The following is a 20,026-nucleotide window of genomic DNA, read 5'->3' as shown; positions in this document are numbered from 1 at the left end:
TTACTTCAAAGTTCATTCAACTGTTACTAGAAACAATCTCTGCAATGAGGATATACATTTATTCCACTTTTCCATTATACTTCTCTTTATATTTGGATCTTACTCCTTCAAAATGACTTCAAAATGACTTCATACTCTAAAAATCATTGCTGTTAGCTCTTCTTCTTACTTTCCCCCTTACACACTTGAAGTTGGATATTTTCAGTAAATTTTTTTGGTGCATTTTAAATCCATCCACCCACTTTAATTATCTCTATACCAAAAAATCTTTTGTATATGTACGTCATTTCCAAACCTAACATCTAAGCAAAAATCAATACAGAAAATAAAGACTGAAGACTACATAAAATTATAAATATCATGATCAAAAGTTTTTTAAAAGCTGAGAAAAAAATACACTATGAGGTTTTAATATAATCAGGTTTAATATAATCAAATTAATCAGTTTAAAAAAATAAGACAAAGAACATCGACAGGCATTTCACCAATAATCAGAGAAAGTTAAATAAAAATGAGATACTGTTTTGCCCTTTTCAACCCACAAAGATTAAGAAAACTGGCAATACCCAATGCTGGCAAGGACATGAAAGAAACAAAACTATCTAAGAATTTGTCCTTTTAGAAAAGGTAAGAGTAATGGGATGCATATTTATGAATTCTATGAAACACTTTGTAATAATGAAAAAAATCTTAAATAACATTAAAGGGATCTGATAACATATTGTATATTTAGCCAATAAGAATACTATGAAGATACTAAAAATGAAAGCTTACATCATGGCTTTCACTATATCCTCAGCATTATATCCTGTGTATAGCACAAAATGGACACTGAGTGTTTACTAAATTACTATGTTAATGATTTATTTAATGGTTACTTAAATGCTAACTGACTGGTTGAGTTCGTGTGTAGGTGAGTAAGTGACAGGCTGACCCGCTGAGTGATGTGAGTGACTAACTGACCAGCTGAATGAATGAGTGACCAATGGAATGAGTAAATGACAGACCAAGAGAGTAAGCAGCTGACCAAGTGAGTTGAGTGACCCCCTGACTGCATGAAAAAAGGACTGAATGAATTAACAACTGAATGAATGAATCTCTAATCATTGAAATGGAAAGATCTCCATAATACATTGCTGAGTTACAGGCTCACATGAGAATAAACAGGACACCATTCATGTCACTATACAGAAACGTCCAGAAAGATAAACAAAACATCCAGAAAGATAAACAAAAACTTGTTAAGCAAGTTCTGTCACAATCACAACAAGCGCTTGCAATTCTTTTTACCCGTTTGATAGATGAATAAAATTTTTTAATGGCCACTTTTACTCATTTGAGTCTTCCTATTTGAAGAGATACTGTTCAAAGCTTGTATACTACTACTGCTCTTCAACAGTATATAAGATAAATGCAAATATATATCTTTTAAAATACTATGATTCTTTCACATAAGAAGCAAGGGATCTAAGATGAATAAATAATCAGTTTTGAGACTGGAAAAGAACAGGAGAACAGATATTCACTTAAGGGATACTAAAACCATCATTTTACCTGGCGCCAGTCACAAAAGTAACATGTATAACAGGCAACAATTCAAACCACCTCCTGAGAAACCAGATGTGAATGATACACAAACAGAAAGGTGAGAAAATAGAAATTATTCTACAAATTTAACCCCTTCCCTATTTTTAGTCTTAGGAGCAGCTTTTGAGCTACTTCTTAGAATCATATATATATATGTGTGTGTGTGTGTATTCTATATAGACACACACATATATATAAAACACACCCAAAAAATGTTAATAAAGATGGAAGAAAGTGCTTCAAATACATTTTAAAAGTTGGCAGGGGTCACCTTTAAGATGTCCTTTGAAAAACCATCATATTCCAACCCTTTATCACCAAGAAGTTTTTTTTAATATGTTTTTTAATTTTAAGAAGTAATGAGTTTGCCTATAGAAAATAAAATTGTACAGGAAATTTAATTCTACTAGTGACGTATTTAACACTATCATTTGCTACTGACATTCAAAAAAAATCTAAGCTATTGAAATCAGTATGAATTTAAATTCATAATAATTTCAAACACTACAACACGCCAGAAGAACATTATTTCATTTTTTCATATTTTCATTATTTTAAAGATTATAAATGCATCAAATAAAAAATAAAATTAAGCACTTATGGATAAACAAGCAAAGAATGAGGAATAAACACAAAAATTCTCTAGACACCAAAGCATTTTCTAATTTGAAAGAATTTCCTCTTCCTCAATTTCTCATCATAAATTAGACTGACTAACACTATAATTTACTCTTTTCTTCTCTGGGTCATTTCCTAGCCCTAAAATCCTCTCCTAATGAATCTTGCCATGTCAAACCCTTATGAAACAAATATATTGGAACTTGAGGGGGTTCAAGTCTCAAATGGACTACCCTGCAGATTGCTATTATGAAATAGCAATCCAAACTTCTCTTCATATGCAAGAGATAGACCGTATTGTTAAGTTTTTAACAATTCAAGGCCAAAAATCGATTAACAAAAGCAGAATCACAAGTTAATACCTATTCATTAAATACCAAAAAATTTATTCATTAAATTTTTTAAATAAATTTTTAAAAAAGGAAAATAAAACCAGAAAACCAAGGTTAAATCCAAGTGTAAAATAAAAGAAATTTAATCATTAAATTGAATAGGCACAAAGATCTGCTTATATCCCTGAACTGTTGGCTTATTCATTTTCTTTTTAAACATGTGAATTCCTTCCATATGCTAAACACTGTGTAGGACCTGAAAATAAAGAAATTAATAGAAACACTCCCTGACCTAGAAATCACAGTAGTTTCACAAAAGCCACTACTGGAACAAAACAAAGGCTGGAAATAGGCCCAACTATATATGCAATTTAAAACATTAGCATATCCCACAGCAAAGAAAAGATGGATTATTCAACAGATAGTGTTGAAACAACCATCTGAGGGGAGAAGTTGGATCCCATCTAATACCTTGCACCAATATAAATTCCAGGTGATCAAGAAAGCATGAGAGAGTTTCAAAATATAATTTCAGAGCAGAGAAGGGAGATCTAAGTATAATTTAAAAATAAATAAATAAATGGGATGACTAACAAAAAGAATAGCATAAAAACCCAAAATGTATGTGTGACACACACACAAAAAAATCACAGAACAGAGTCAAAAAGGTAAGAAGACAACCTGGGGAAAATATTTCACAAACACAGAGCTATTATCCTTGATCTAGAAAGAGTTCCAACAAATCAAAGTAAGAGATCAACAATCCAACAGAAAATGGGCTGGCAGGTGCCTGGGTGGCTCAGTCAGTTAAGCCTCGGTTTCAGCTCAGATTATCATCTCAGAGTCCTGGGACTGAACTGAGGTATGCTTCACACTCAGCTGAAAGTCTGCTTGAGATTCTCTCCCTCTGTCCCAGCCCCCACTCACACATGTGCTCTCTCTCCCCTTCTAGAATAAACAGATCTTTAAAAAGAAGAAGAAAAGAAAATGGCCCAGGATATGAGTGAACAATTCTCAAAAAAGGAAAATTTAAAGCAAACTAAAATTGTAAGATTCCATTTGTTTTATCTCAAATTGACAAAGATCAAATCATCAAAAACAGGTGCAGAAAAGTACAAACTGGCATTTCTATGAAGATCAGTTTGACAGTATTTGTTGAAATTAGCAACATATACCATTTCTTAATCAGCAATTTCTATTTAATCTACAGTTATAACTATACATGCATATCAACATACGTACAAAGATATTTAATACTTTTTGAATTCTAAAACACTTTTCTAAAATACATTTGAATTCTATTTAAATGTGTGACCTATTCAAAAAAATTTTTGAGTGAGTAAAAAGAAGAGAAAATACAGACAATTCTTTCAAAGAGTTTTAAAGAGAATGGACCATGGGGCAGTAGCTTGAAGAGACCGTGGAGTCAAGCAGTGGTATAAAATGGGAACTGGCAAACTTCAGCTCCCAGGTCAAATTTGCCAACTGACTATTTTTGTAAATAAATCTTTACAAGCCCATTCACTTATGTACCATCTATGGTTGCTTGTGCACCACAAAGGTAGAGCAGAGTAGTTGCTGCAGAGATAATCTTGCCCACAAAGCCTAAAATATCTACTATCTGGTCCGTAATAGAAAAACTTTGCCAACCCCTATTTATTTGGTTTTTTAAAGGCTTAAAATGTATTTTTGTAAGTTGATGCTGCACTACTGCTCCATTTCTCAGAAAAACTCCAAAGATACCAGGGACAAATCAAACATGGTATACCAATAAAAAAGAACACGGCATAACTACCTAAGATAGGCAAGGCTAAGAGCTACTGTCAGACTCTTCAGCACACAGCAACCCTATTTCCAAGACTACTAGGCCTGTCAAGAAGAGTTGTAAACAGCAACATCACAGACACAAAAGGGCTGTTCTTGTGCTAACCCATTTCAAATCAGTGATCTTCAGTCTGATCCCCAAAACAACACAATCAGCATCACCTGGGAACTTAGAAATGCAAATTACTGGGTCCCATTCTAGACCTCCTGAAACAGAAACTCTGGGGATGGTGCACAGCAATTAGTAGTTCAGTTGGCTCTCTAGGTGATTACCATGAGAACCACCAGAGTAGGGGATAGTTCTGGTACAGCCAAGGAACAGGTAAGGACCCATCTGAGGTTTGAGTTTACATAATTAAAGGGGCTTAAGGAGACTTAATGAAAGCAAAAGGCCCCACAAGGCAATTAAGGAAAATACTATTGGAAAGCTGAATAAAAGGAGACCCTTGTTATATAATAGCAAAAAGTCTGGCAAAACTATCACCTAAAGTAACATGGGAAATGTAGCATCTACCGAATGAGTCAAGGAGACTAGGTAGAATGCTGAAGAAGCAGGGGGGCTTCTACTAGTTGCCTTCCTAACTGAGAGAGTAGAGAGATGAACTAAAGAATGAGCCATTCACTTTTTGAACACAATTTCAAGCAAATGTAAAGGGCTCAGAATATCCTTCTCAGCCAGCAAAATGTTCTTAGAGATCTTCAGGGCAAAGATTAAATCTAGAGTGGGACTGTAAGATCCGCTGTTAAAACCTCAGGAAGATCCAAGTTAGTACCTCATTTATTCTTTCAAACAAAAAACAAAAACATTACCATTACAAACATTACAAAAAAATTACCTAAGGATCTTAAGGGTACCACTACACAGTAGCTCCACAGTAGCCTCACAGGGAGCCTAAGGTAGGAAAAGGCTCCTCTAAGAGATTTGTAAGTATGGCTTTTGTCTGACGGAGGAGATTATGACCTGATGTACAAGAAGTCCACAAACTTTTTAAAAGAGCTACATCGGGGCCACCTGGGTGGCTCAGTGGGTTAAAGCCTCTGCCTTTGGCTCAGGTCATGATCCCAGCGTTCTGGGGTCAAGCCCTGCATTGGGCTCTCTGCTCGGCGGGGAGCCTGCTTCCCCCTCTCTCTCTGCCTGCCTCTCTGCCTACTTGTGATCCCTCTCTCTCTGTCAAATAAATAAACAAAATCTTTAAAAAATAAATAAAAAAAATAAAAGAGCTACATCGGCTTAGAATGAAGGGGACAATACTTAAAATGAGGCTTTGGGACCCTGAATAACTATAAGCAGGAAGCAAGTTCCAATGGTTACTCAGTTGCCAAGATGGTTCAGGTCTTTTGGGAAGAAAAGAATGATTCAGAAGGCGAAATCAATGACCAAAAGAAGCAGTCATGGCCCACTGGGAACAATTATCGGCAGTAACACTGAGCCCTACTCAAGGAACTGCCAACATATGCCTCCTGGGTTTCATATTTGTTGTAGACTACCATATGCTCCCTTGTCCCTCTTTTTGAATAGGAATTCTACTGCAATTAACATGTGCCTTTCCAATCTTGTATGTTAACCATGTGGGGGCATGTTCCTTGTCTCATCACAGGTCTTCAGCTAAGAGTAATCACTCTCAAGAAACAGACCCAAGGAACCTCAACAGCATCTGGACTTAGATGATGAGATACTAGATTCTGAGCTGATGTCACAATAGGTCATAAACTGGAGGCCTCTGAGGAGGGAGTTAGTGTATTTTGCAGGTGAGAGGCATGTGAGAGACATATGAAGTGTGGCAAAAAGGTGAACTATGGCAATAGTATTGTCCAGAGATGGCCATAACAATATATCCCATCCCACATATTTTCTTTTATACAGGACGACTTAACAGGTGGAGTCCAATCCCCACCTCACCCATGTTCACTGAAACACTCACTTTTAAATCCCATCTCACCATGTAAGAAAGACAGCTACAGTGAGGCCCCCATGTATGCTCCAGTTAACAGCCTGCATCAACTCCAATCATGTAAGTGAAGACACCTCCAGATGACTCATTCTAGTCCCCCACCTTCAACAGCAACAGCAACCAGAATACACACTGATGGAAATGAGCCAGTAGAGGGAAAAATTGAAAATGCAAGAAAAAGAGGGAGAAAATTTTCTTCTTTCTTCTAGTTTTCTTGATTTCATGTTAGGAACATTTTTTTTTTTTTTAAGATTTTATTTATTTATTTGACAGAGAGAGAGATCACAAGTAGGCAGAGAGGCAGGCAGAGAGAGAGGAGGAAGCAGGCTCCCTGCGGAGCAGAGAGCCCGATGCGGGGCTCGATCCCAGGACCCTGAGATCATGACCTGAGCTGAAGGCAGTGGCTTAATCCACTGAGCCACCCAGGCACCCCTGTTAGGAACATTTTTAAGGCCTTTTTCAGTTCTAACTCTTCTCATTTCTTGGTGGTGATCAACAATGATCGAAATGTTAACCATTCCCACCCTCTTAACCTACCCACCCACTTGCCTCTCAGGCCAACTGCTCCTTTTTCATCTCTTTTGTCAATTCCTCTTCTTTTACCCTGTAATTATGGGCAATACCCAGGGCTCAATTTCAGGTCCACCGCTCTTCTTTCTGACCACCACAATTTCAGCCTTAAATTTCTCTACCAAGTTCTACTAATCTACTGTCTAGCTATCTATTTGCTATCTATTTTCACTTGACTATCTCACTGTCACCTCAAACTGAACATACCTAAATTTAAGTCCAGCTGTTTAGCTCTTCAAACAGCTACAAATACTTTCATTCTTATCTCTGTCAGTACTGCCATTTTAAAAATTCTAGTTTTTCTATGGAAGGAACCTAGATGTCCATCAACAGATGAATGGATAAAGAAGATGTGGTATATATACACAACGGAATACTATGCAGCCATCAAAAGAAATGAAATCTTGCCATTTGCGACAACGTGGATGGAACTAGAGGGTATCATGCTTAGTGAAATAAGTCAATCGGAGAAAGACAACTATCATGTGATCTCCCTGATATGAGGACGTGGAGATGCAACATGGGGGGTTAGGGGGGTAGGAGAAGAATAAATGAAACATGATGGGATTGGGAGGGAGACAAACCATAAGTGACTCTTAATCTCACAAAACAAACTGAGGGTCGCTGGGGGAAGGGGGGGTTGGGAGAGGGGGAGGGGGGTTATGGACATTGGGGAGGGTATGTGCTATCGTGAGTGCTGTGAAGTGTGTAAACCTGGCGATTCACAGACCTGTACCCCTGGGGATAAAAATACATTATATGTGTATAAAAAAATAAAAAATAAAAGATTAAAAAAAAAACTCTAGTTCTTTCTTTGTCACTTACTGGCTGAGTAACTTTGGACTCATTTTTAAATCTCTCTGGACATCAGATTCCTAATGCACAAAATCCATGGACTAGCCCAGATGTCCCGGCAACACTCTTCAATTTCTTATGTCATTGAAGATCGAAACCTCAAAGTCATCTTTGATTACTCTTCTACACCCTTACCCGCCCCCCCACAGGCTCCCTTCCTATCCAGTCTATAGTGAAGTCTTATGTGACATCTCTCCAGTCCTGTTTTCACTAAATTCAAACACCAGGCCTAGATTATTTTCCCAGCTCTATCACTTCTCTTTCCAATTCATACATAGCACTGGTACCACGGTTTTTCCTAAAATACTCCTTTAGCATGCTCTTTCTCAATCCAAACTTTTAAAGTTTGTCTGTTACCTATGGAGCAACGTACATTCTTCCCATCCTAGCACTCAAAGACATCCATAATCTAATTCCAATCTCTATTATCAACCCGATTTCTTACTACCCTACCATACAAACATTCATTTCAAATTGTTTTATGTACTGTTCTCTGAAAATGTCATGCATATTTTGTTTCTGTTTACCACCTGTACAAGGTTCTTCCTCTTATGCGAAATAAAATCATGCCTAGTCTTGATTTTTTTTTAAGATTTTATTTATTTATTTGACAGACAGAGATCACAGAGAAGCAGGCAGAGAGAGAGGAGGAAGCAGGCCCCCCGCTGAGCTAAGAGCCCGATGCGGGGCTTGATCCCAGGACCCTGGGATCATGACCTGGGCCGAAGGCAGAGGCTTTAACCCACTGAGCCACCCAGGCGCCCCTGCCGAGTCTTGATTTTACCTCCTCTCTGGAGCCTTCCCTGCTTACTTCAACTCTAAGTGGTCTCAAATATCCATAACTTTATTACTTACCTTATCTTCCAAATTACATTTTAAGTTCTCAATGAAAGGAACCTATTTTATATCTTTCTGCATCTCTTTGGACATAACAAAGTACCTTCTACATTGCAAATATTAATAAATATTTGTGTGGTGACTGACTAAAGTTCCTTTCTAATACACAGCATTTACTGAATGCTCCTCGTGTGTTCAGCACTCTGTGTGTATGTTCCTCAAAGTATATACAACCAACAAGAAAAGATAAGGTTAACATTAGGGGAATAATTATCAAACTACCAAATTAAGATATACAAATAAACTATGTGAAGATCCTCTGTGACTTAAAAGAACAGTAGAAATACAGAAAGAAAAATGCAGTGTGTAGTGAGAAACAGTTTCAGAAATGAGGAAAATTTTAACTGAGAGTATAATCATAGTAATAGTAGTAATAATAATGATGATAATTAATAATTAATAAATTAATAATTACAATAATAAAAGCTAAAACTTAAGGTGTGCTTAATGTGCCAGGCACCGGTCTTAAAGACTTTTCATTTATTAATTCACTTCATTCTCATTACAACCTTATGGAAAAAGTACTACAGTCATCCTCAAGTTTTCAGATGAGACTGAGGCCCTGCTTTGTTATGGAATAGTGAGTGGTACAAATACAGAACTGGGCTTGGTGGAAAGAGGACAGAAAACATAAATGGAAGTTAAAAACTGAAATAAGCATAACTATTATCAGAAAATGTGGAAAGTGGCTTGAAAGACCAAAGCAGAGAATGCTCATTGAGGTTCCTTAAAGACTGAATAAATAGGGCAGGGAATAATGACCGAGTCTCCTGAGAGCCAAGAAGAGAAAGTTAAATTTAACAGGTAGAGTGTGTGAAGACACTGAAGATCTGGTGACAAAGGAATGCCACAATAAGGAATATTAGTGACATTCTTATTGTGGATAAACAGAAGAAAGAGATGCTGGATTCTGAGAAGCTGATTTTACTTTCAATATTCTAGGCTGAGGAATATTACCTGCTGGTAAAGTAGGTAAGCAGAGCTATGAGGGAGAAAAGAAATACGGACAGGACATGTTGAATGGGTTAACACAAGAGATTAAAGAGGTAAAGATGATACCTAATTTATTATTTTTAAAAGATTTTATTTATTTATTTGACAAAAAGAGAGCACACAAGCAGGGGGAGCGGCAGGCAGAGGGAGAGGGAGAAGTAGGCTCTCTGCTGAGCAGGCAGCCTGATGTGGGACTTGATCCCAGGACCGTGAGATCATGACCTGAGCTGAAAGGAGACACTTATTAGCTGATTGAGCCACCCAGGCATCCCAAATGATATCTAATTTAAAGTCTATATGACCAGGAGAGAAAGAAATTCCAAAGGGATATAAAAATGATGATTTTTCATTTAGGGCATGGTGAGTTTAAGGAGACATTCAAAATACTAGAAAAGCAGGCCTGGAATAACCAGGAAGTGACCAGAATAACAAGTAAGCAACAGAATTTGTTTGGGTTTTTTTGTTTGTTTGTTTTAAGATTTGTTTATTTATTTGACAGAGAGACAACAGCGAGAGAGGAAACACAAGCAGGGGGAGTGGGAGAGGGAGAAGCAGGCTTCCAGCTGAATAGGGAGCCCCATGCGGGGCTCGATCCCAGGACACTGGGATCATGACCTGAGCCGAAGGCAGGCACTTAAAAACTGAGCCACTCAGGTGCCCCAGCAACAGGATTTGTTTTAAAATGAAAGAAGTAGGGGTGCTTGGGTGGTCCAGTTGGTTAAGCGTCTGCCTCTGCTCAGGTCATGATCCCGGGGTTCTTCTGCTCAGGTCATGATCCCGGGGTTCTGGGATAGAGTCCAGCATCTGGCTCCCTGCTCAGCGGGGAGACCGCTTCTCCCTTGCCTGCCACTCCCCCTACTTTGCTCTCTCTCTCTGTCAAATAAATAAAATCTTAAAAAAAAAAAAAAATGAAAGAACTAGGCAGATGTTATAAAGATATTAAATAGGAGAGGAAATATACTAAGCCATGATCAGCTGGTACCGGCTTTGTATCAATAATTTTATCAATACTTTTTGTGGGAACAGGGATCAGTTAGTGACCAAAATTTTAAAATGCAGTTTTCCAATTTAAAAAAATTTTGTTTGGGGACGCCTGGGTGGCTCAGCGGTTTAGGCCTCTGCCTTTGGCTCGGGTCATGATCTCAGGGTCCTGGGATCAAGCCCCGCATCGGGCTCTCTGCTCAGTGGGGAGCCTGTTTCTCCCTCTCTCTCTCTCTGCCTGCCTCTCTGCCTACTTGTGACCTCTCTCTCTGTCAAATAAATAAATAAAATATTTTTTAAAAAAAGATTAAAAAAAATTTTGTTTGTATCAGAAAAGCCAACCAAAAGCTAAGGCAAAGGTTCCTAAACTCTCTCCACTCACGGAATTCTTAGTGTTAGTAATATTTTCACAACACTCCCGTGAGTGGTATGAATACTTGAGTAGGTGAATTCAAGCTGTTTAATATCCTTACAACTTAGTACTTGTCCGGCCTTGTACAACTTCTTGGAATCAAACTGAACCACATTACACTCTCATTTCCTGTATCCCACTGATTCTCATACAGTAGTTGTGTTTTATCAGAGCAACTTCTAAAAAAACAGCTTTGCAAAGACAAGGCATTGTAGAAAAGAATGTGTCCATTTAACGCTGAAACTGTGAACTACCTGAAACTAATAGTTCAAGCCTGAGTTCACTGCTTCTCTTGGACACCTCAGCACACAGTTTGGGAAACTGGGAGCAAAGGCAAGGGGCCTAAAAAGAGGGAAAACAAAATGTAAGAGGGGAGGAGCAGAAGAAAGTTCTTAGCCCAGCTAACCACGAGAGGGCAGCACAATAGTTGGTAGACGCCACACAATGGTGGGGGGAGGGGTGTCAAGGAGCTATAAGAGTGGAACCTTCCCATAAAAAGGCTCTAAGAAGACCTTGTTGACCAGTTCAAGAACTGTAAGTGCTTTTTCTCCTTCTACTAAAGAGGAAGAACCACTGGTCCCTGGCAGACCACCTTATGCAGAGTGATACTGCCATTCTCTAAATCTCCTTTGCCTGCCCAACCCCTGATAGTAGCCAAGGCTTCAACAGTAGCCAAGCATTCCCCTGCATAATCTTACTGAATCCTCACAACAACCTTTTAACAAAAGTGAGGCTCAAAGACATCTTAAATAATACAACTATTAAGGGACAGAAACAGCAGGATTCAAACCCAGATCTGACTTGAGCCAATGCGCTTCCCTATTCTGCCTCAAAAGCATCCCACCTTTCTGCAACAGCCAGGTGAAGTAGAGAAAAGACATCCTGTTCCCTTCCCATAACTGAGACACGCGGCTCGGTCACTAGGAAAACCCACTAAGAAACAAACTATTGCTTCCCTTAATTTTAATTTTAACATGCTATGAACTCCAAACACAGGACATTCAGCTCGAGCAAAAACAAGCTTCATATTCTCATGTAGTCGGCAAATACTGTAGCTTTCCCCTACAGGTAAGTACATGTACTATTAAGGCAAGTGCTGGACACGTCCAGTTTGCAGGTATGTTTCTCTAACAGACATGTTGCACATGCAAGCTAGTGATTTTCACACTCGTGATAAAAGGTGAGTGGGGTGGGGAAAGACAGGTCAAAAGGTGATTATTCATCTTCAAATGTCGCACAGAATATTTGCAGGAGCAACGACTCACTTGTACAAACCTATTAAGAAACCAAAAGCAACTGTCATCTCTCTCACTCCCACTTCTAGTTTCCTTCTCCACATTTCTCCTTTCCTCTATGACATACTCGGCCAGAAAGCTTCTGTCCTTTCATTCAGAGAAAAGGAGTCTCTCCGGACTGATTAACCACCACCGGAAAGCAAACTGGGTACATTCAACCGACGCAGCAAACCTGGGCAGATAAACCCACCCGGGAAGCACTCCGCGTGGTTGCAGAAACCCCAGCAAGAATTGCTAACGTGTTCTCTCACTCGGTATCTCTTATCCCTTGAAAACGTTCCTCCTTGAAAGAGTAACCGTCTCTGGCTGCTCGAAAGGAAAGGGTAATTGGCAACGCTTCTTCCGCAAAGCCTTGTCACTTGCGTGATCGGAGGAGAAAGCAGCAGCGGTATCTCTTAAAGGATCCGAGAGAGCAACAGTAAACAACCCCGAATCGCCCTCCCGGACCAACACTCTAAGTTCAGCACTGCCATTTTCAGAGGGCTAAACCACAGGGAGCCCGGCCTGTCTACACACGCTCCCAGCCGTCCTGCGCGCGCACTCCCGGTTCCCCACACTCGCCTTCCCCGCCGCGGCACAGCCCAGCCGCCAGGACCGCAAACCCACCTTCGCGAGAAGGGGAGGAAGGGCCGTTTTCTTCAGAAGCGCAACAGTTCACATTTTGTTTCCTCGCCAGGTTCTGAAACCTAAAAAAAGAGGCAGCCGTCATTACCGCAGAAATCCAGGGGAAATAGATGCTCTCCCCTAGGCTACTCCGACGTCTAGAACATTTTAAAGAGCCGTAAGGGGAGAGGGAAGGCGGATACGAGGCTCACAGGGATGCAAACAGCCAACAGCGAAACGCGCCGCTGCCGGCTTCCCCTCCGAAGAGGAAGGCTTTTTGCCGAGAAGTTTACTGCCCTAGCGGTGGTTAGAGGGTGGGAGGGAGGTGGACGGACGCCCGCTCCCCCACCCAGAGGCCACGCAGCGATCGCACGCACCAGCGGCACGGATCCCGCGGCGAGAACGCGCCCCCAGGCCCGCAGGGGCTGCTCCGACCCGGCGCCCGCGGCGGGCCGAGATCCGCGGAGCCCCCGGCGTGGGCAGGGGTCCAGGCGTCCGCCCGGCTGGGCCCTCCCGGGCCCTCCCGCGCGGAGTCGGCTCCCACTCACATCCCTGGGCGGCGAGCCCCGGGCCTGTCCCCGCGCGGCCGCAGCAGCTCTCCGCCCCGATGCGCGCCGCGAGTCCGGGCCCGGGAACAGCGGCCGAGGCGGCGGCAGCAACTCCCGAGCGCGCCGGACGCCGGCCCAGCCTGTCAGCGCTCTGGGAAGCCGTTGACCGCTGCCGCCGCTACCCCCTTCGGCTTCTCTTCCTCTCTCCTTCCTCCAGCTCACACCACTCCCACTTTGGACAGCCAGGAAGCCTTGTCGTCACAGGCGTCGTCTCCACCCTCTCCCGGGCCACCCCGTCTTCTCAGCGCCTCAGGCAACAACTGGCTCGGAAACCCTATTTGCGTCGGCGTCAACCTCCACTCAGGCAGACGGTTCACTGCTGACTTAGGCGGACCCGCCGGCTGGGCGGGGGCGGGATTCAGCCGCGCGACCCTGCCGACTGCGCGTGCGCGCGTGCGCCGAGCCGCCCCGCTGCCCTTCTCCGGGCGCGCACGCGCCGCGGGGCTGGCAAAGGCAGGCCGCGCACAACCCGGGTTTCTCGGAAAGTCGGCGGGAGCGCGCGGAGATTCCTGGGCGTCCCCGGGGAGAAATGGAGCGCGAGCTGGCTACCTGGGCCCCAGAGCCCCCAGGAGCCCGGCGCCGGCACTGGGCCTGGCCCTGGCCCTCCCCGGAGGGTGTGTGTGTGGCCGCCGCCCGCCGTGGAGGCGGCTGGGAATGAGTCAGCCCGGCGGGGAAGGCGCCCCCTGCACGCAGCCTGGCACTACAGCGCCATCCTCCCATGCCCTGGTGTTGGTTCCCCTTCTGCTTTCGCTTCCACGTTCCGCGTGCAGCAAACCTGTCCTTCCCCAGTCCAGGCCTCTAGGCCGAGGGGAAGCGGCGCCAGGGGTTGGGGCAACATTCATCGGCGCTGTTTTGCGCAGCTGCAATCCCGAGCGTCTGGCTCCAATCCAAGAAAAGGGTGAGGGTGGAACGAGGCGCCCAGCTGCCTGCGGACTGGCGACAAGACCCAGCGAATGAGGAGAAAGAGCCCACCGTCTCCCGAAAGCCCCATTCATTCGTTCAACGAATATTCACATAGCATCTACCAGGTGCTGGGCTGCAAGGGCCCCAAGGATGCTGCTATGTAATTGCAACCCACATTCTACTTGCTCTACTGGAGCATGTATTCAGATAAAAGTGAAAAACATACTTTGTGTCATATGCCAGGATATAATTGCAACTATGAAAAATAATACAAAGTAAAGGAGTAGAAAGTGAGGAAGCAGTGTGCTGTTTTAGTGAGGGTGGCCAGGAGAGACCTCCCAGAGTAAGTGACATTTGAGCAGAGATGTGAAGGATGAAAATGAGCCAGTTTGTGACTACATGGGAACAGAGTTTCAGGCAGAGGGACTAGCAAAGGCAAAGACCCTGAAAAAGGAATGTGCTTGACAAGTTCAAGGACCAAGAAAGAGGTCACTGTGGCTGGAGGACAGTGAAGGAGAGGGCAGTGGAAAGAGATGAGTCCAAAGGAGTAGACTGGGACCCAACGGTGTACGCTCTTTCTCACTTATTAGCCTCTTTCTCTCTGAAACACTTGATGCATTTATACCTGCTTCTCCATTCACAAACGAAGCTGGGATTCAGGTCTAACTTGAATTTAATGATTTCTTTAAATCAACTCACCAACGCAACTCTTGCATTCCTTCTTACATAAGACCCATTGCAAAAGGCCTTTGAGCATATGATAGCAGGATAGGAAATGACTCGAATTCATACTGACTCCTTCAAAGTAAATAGTGAACTACAGCTCTTGTTTTCTCATAAGAGGAGGGATTTACAGGAGAATTGCTTTCCTGTGGCTCCTGTTTTACAAGCAAAATATGCTGGAGAGTCCTTATTTTTAATATCTAAAAAGGAATCAGAAAGAGTTGTGAGTCAATGGCAAATCTAAAATCTGCTTAGAATATAAAGGCTGAAATCACAAGCAGTAACCACCATGCAAGTTCCCTTTTCCTGCAAATGAAAACTGTTACTGGAGTAGAAACCAGAACACAGACCCACACGAAGAAGATAAAATGGCAGAGTTGTCCTTCATGTCACAGCTAAGATCAAAATCATCTATCTGAATTGTGGAAATGGAAACATTCGCTTTTGTGAGGGGGAAAAAAATGCCTGTTTTAAGAACTCTGAAACAGAGCAGAGGTATTCACTGCAGTGAGTGATATTTCTGTATTTTATAATACTTGTTTATTCAACCAGACATGGTGCCTGTTACCGGCCACTGCCTGTTTGCAGGAAGGTAAAAGTGAATATTCAGAGTTCCTTGTGGGGGAAGGTATGGTGTCTAAATGGGTGTCTCTTGATAGGATGGGGGCCCCGAAATGCGAGGTGAAGATCAGGTGGGATCCAGGGGCACAGGAGGTGAAAGTGTTCACCTAAGGCAGAACAAAGGAGGTAGAAGTTTACTGAATACACAGAAAGGGAGCTGTGCGCAGGACAGCCATGGAGCGGCGGTCTGCAACCAGGTAGTGGGTGGGGGCCGTTTTTCAAAGGGGGAAGATAAAGAGGTATGGCAACATATGGAATTCTACTTTTCTTGGTAATTATGCCTACGTGTAAATAGCCTCTTGGTCAGTTAGGACCTCTGGCTATTTTGGACCTTCTCTACATTCCATTGCTCAATCCTGTTTGCCAGAAAGCAGCCTCTACAAAGGGATTTTTTTTTTTTTAATAAAAGTGATTTGGATATGGAAGACAGGTAGACTGAAAAGAAAAAAAATTTTTACATTTATAGAATTGAGAAATTTATCTGCCTGCCCAGAGAGATAAAGGGACTTGCTTAGTGTCATTCAGAGAGTGGAAGCCTCTTCTCACTAAGACAGCATGATTTTTAAGTCAATATTCCCCTCGAATGTTGAGCTCTTTTCACCCTGTAGAGAATTTTTTAGTTCTTTATATGATCCCTGGTAGTGGCATAGCTAGAAAGTTGCTCCCAGGGCAAACATTTCAGAAAGAGACCCCTATTTTTGATAAGGATAAAAAAGAATTCCAAGAGAGCAATTTTTTTTTCTTTTAGAGAGGGAGTGTGGGGCAGTGGGACAGAGGGAGTGGAAGAGAGAGAATCTTAAGCAGGTTCTATGCTCAGCACTGAGCCCAATGTGGGGCTGGATCCCATAACCCCAAGATCACGATCTGAGTTGAAATCAAGAGCCGGAGTCTTAACCAACTGAGACACCCAAGTACCCCCCAAGAGAACAAATTTTACCAAGTGTTTCACGACATTCCTTCACACACTATGAGAAAGAAGAAATGTGGGTTGAGGGATTTATTTAGATTCAAAACTGATTATATGGCCATATCTAAAAGTAAAACTTAGCAGCTAATTGTCACCTTTCTGGGGCAGGTGTGGCACCCACCAAGATCCTGCAGCAGAACATGGCGGCAGTGGGTCTCGCTAAAACCACCTCTACAGCAAGACTGTGACTTGCTGTGACTGTGACAATGTTGTCAGATGGGTTTTCGGCTATTGTGTCTTTGTAAGGTTCTGAGGTGGTTTTGCTGCAAAGGCAAGGTTGAAAATATGTGGCCAAAGGTTTAAGAACTTAAGCTTGAGAGTCTGGCAGACCCAGGTTTGAATCCCAGCCTTCACCAAGGACGTCATTTAGATTTTCTAATCTTCCATTTCCTCGTTACTATAATGGGGAAAATAATATCTTCCTTGAGACATTTGGAAGGTTAGATTTAAAAAAAGTATTTTTAAACCCTTAGCACAGCTATTAAATGCGTATTACAGTTGTGGTAAAGTCAATTTATAGATATCAGCAGGCTGGGAAGTATAAGAACTATGTTGGATTTATTAGTAATCCTGAAGCATTTGTCACAATCTATCACATTCCACAGAACTGTGTGGGCCGTAATGATAAGGACCGAGTTTTAACAGAGATAAATGCAAAGACTTACATTTGGGCTTTTTCGTAACGGGCTTGTCGCCAGAACACAGGTGTCATGAAAACCAAACTAAACCAAAAGGGGGAAAAAAGGACTCGCATTAACATCGTCGTTGTCAGACACATAGATTCAGGCAAGTCTACCACTACGGGTCATCTGATCCACAAATGTGGTGAGATTGACAAAAGAACTATCAAAAACTCTGAGAAGGAGGCTGCTGAGATGGGAAAGGGCTCCTTCAAGTATGCCTGGGTCTTGGATAAACTGAAAGCTGGACATGAACGTGGTATCACCATTGATATCTGCCTGTGCAAATTTGAGACCAGCAAGTACTATATGACCATCATTGATGCCCCAGGATATAGAGACTTCTCAAAAACATGATAATGGGCACATCTCAGGCTGACTGCTGTCCTGACTGTCACTGCTGGTGCTGGTGAATCCGAAGCAGGTATCTCCAAGAACAGGCAGACCCATGAGCACGCCCTTCTGGCTTACACACCAGGTGTAAAACAGCTAATTGTTGGTATTAACAAAATGGATTCTACTGAGCCATTCTACAGCCAGAAGAGATACAAGGAAATCGTTAAGGAAGTCAGCATCTACATTAAGAAAATTGGCTACAACCCCGACACAGTAGCATTTATGCCAGATTGTGGTTGGAATGGTGACAACATGCTGGAGCCAAGTGCTAACATGCTTTGGTTCAAGGGATGGAAAGGCATCTATAAAGACGGGAATGCCAGTGGAAGCATGCTGCTTGAAGCTCTAGAATGCATTCTGCCACCAGCTCGTCCAACTGACAAGCCCTTGTGTCTGCCTCTCCAGGACGTCCACAAAATTGGCGGTATTGGTACTGTCCCTGTGGGCCGAGTGGAGGCTGGTGTTCTTAAACCTGGCATGGTGGTCACCTTTGCTCCAGTCAGTGTTACAACTGAAGTCAAGACCACTGAAATGCACCGTGAAGCTCTGAGTGAGGCTCTTCCTGGGGACAACATGGGCTTCAATGTCAAGAACGTATCTGTCAAAGATGTTCGTCGTGGCAATGTGGCTGGTGACAGCAAAAATGACCCACCAATGGAATCAGCTGACTTCACGGCTCAGGGGATTATCCTGAACCATCCAAGCCAAATCAGTGCTGGAGATGCACCTGTGCTGGACTGTCACACAGCTCACATCCTTGCAAGTTTGCTGAGCTGAAGGAGAAGATAGATCGTCGTTCTGGAAAAAAGCTGGAAGATGGTCCCAGTTCTTGAAATCAGGTGATGCCGCCATTGTTGATATGGTTTCTGGAAAGCCTGTGTGTGTTGAGACCTTCTCTGACTATCCTCCTCTGGGCCATTTTGGTATCCGTGACATGAGACAGACGGTTGCTGTGAATGTCATCAAAGCAGTGGACAAGAAGGCACCTGGAGCTGGCAAGGTCACCAAGTCTGCCCAGGAAATCTCAGAAGGCTAAGTGAATATTAGCCCCAATACTTGCCAACCTCATCTTAATCAATGGTGGAAGAATGGTCTCAGAACTGTTTGTCAACTGGCCATTTAATTTTAATAGTAAAAGACTGGTTAATGATAACAATGCATTGTAAAATCTTCAGAAGGAAAAAATGTTTTGTGGACCATTTGTTTTTGTGTTTTTGTGTATGTGTGGCAGTTTTTAAGTTATTAGTTTTTAAAATCAGCACTTTTTAATGGAAACAACTTGACCAAAAATCTGTCACAGAATTTTGAGACCCATTAAAACAAAAGTTTAATAAGAAAAAAAAAAAAAAAGATTTACATTTGGGTAAAAAGAAAAAATACAAAAATAACAAAAAAAAAAACCCAACTATGCATTAAATGATGAAATAATAAAAACCTCATTCTTAAGAGGAGCAAATAAAGGAACACTTGGGTGGCTCAGTCGGTTGGGCATCTGCCTTCGGGGCTCAAGTCATGATCCCAGGGTCCTGGGATTGAGACCCATGTAGGGCTCCTTGCTGGGCAGGAAGCCTACTTCTCCCTCTGCGTGCTCTGCCTGTTCAGCCTGCTGCTTTCTCTCTCTGACAAATAAATAAATAAAATCTTAAAAAAAAAAAAAAGAGGAGAAAAAAAATGTGAGAGCAAAAAAAAAGACACAGAAAAGTCCTTGGAAAGGGAAGCAGGTCAGGAAAATGGTTGGGGATAGACCAGGAGTCACTTGGTTTCTTTCCAAGATAGGGAAGAGTACTTTTCTGAAGGCAAGGGAGGTAGCTATGGAGAGAGGCTGATTTATTCTTGGTCTAGTAATGTAAACCGAAAGGCAAAGGACGGAATGTGAATCAGATAAACAGGCAAGCAAGCAATGTGTTTTTACTTTTTTTTTTTTACCCAGATATTTTAGAATCATTCATTTCAAAGTTTGCTTAGCTATGGGGGTGGGGGGAGTCCAAAACCTCCTCTGTACTTCAGCATATCCCTGATCTCTCATCCTTCCTTATAGTCTCAAAGATAAAGGTGTTCCTGGCAAACAGATCCCTCCTTTCCTTGAGATAACCACATACATTTAACTTTCGTGTATGAAAACCAAAAGTTTTCCCCTCTGTAAACAAGGAATTAATAACCTTCTTCAATTGAGGATAATTATTTGGTGAAATATGCAAAAATGTCTATT

General features: G+C 42.3%; 1 protein-coding gene and 1 pseudogene across 2 annotated transcripts in view; one reads left to right on the top strand and one right to left on the bottom strand.

The window, feature by feature from the left end:
• Positions 1 to 13,746, bottom strand: part of JAK2 (Janus kinase 2) — a 131,249-nt gene extending 117,503 nt beyond the window's left edge. Inside the window, exons 1-2 of one of the 2 annotated variants that reach the window (XM_046022191.1) lie at positions 13,297 to 13,746; positions 12,923 to 13,002 (exon numbers count right to left, since the gene is read on the bottom strand). The gene's annotated coding sequence lies outside the window, so the exon portion shown is untranslated. The remainder of the gene's footprint in view (positions 1 to 12,922; positions 13,003 to 13,296) is intronic. The other variant, XM_046022192.1, reaches the window with a different exon arrangement.
• A 3,705-nt stretch (positions 13,747 to 17,451) lies between these two features.
• On the top strand, positions 17,452 to 18,868 carry LOC123952622 (annotated as a pseudogene).
• The last annotated feature ends 1,158 nt before the right edge of the window (positions 18,869 to 20,026 follow it).

Source organism: Meles meles, chromosome 11 (genome assembly GCF_922984935.1).
Source record: "Meles meles chromosome 11, mMelMel3.1 paternal haplotype, whole genome shotgun sequence".
NCBI classification, from domain to species: domain Eukaryota; kingdom Metazoa; phylum Chordata; class Mammalia; order Carnivora; family Mustelidae; genus Meles; species Meles meles.
The sequence above is the reverse complement of the archived record's forward strand: the minus strand, read 5'-3'. Positions and strand labels throughout refer to the sequence as shown.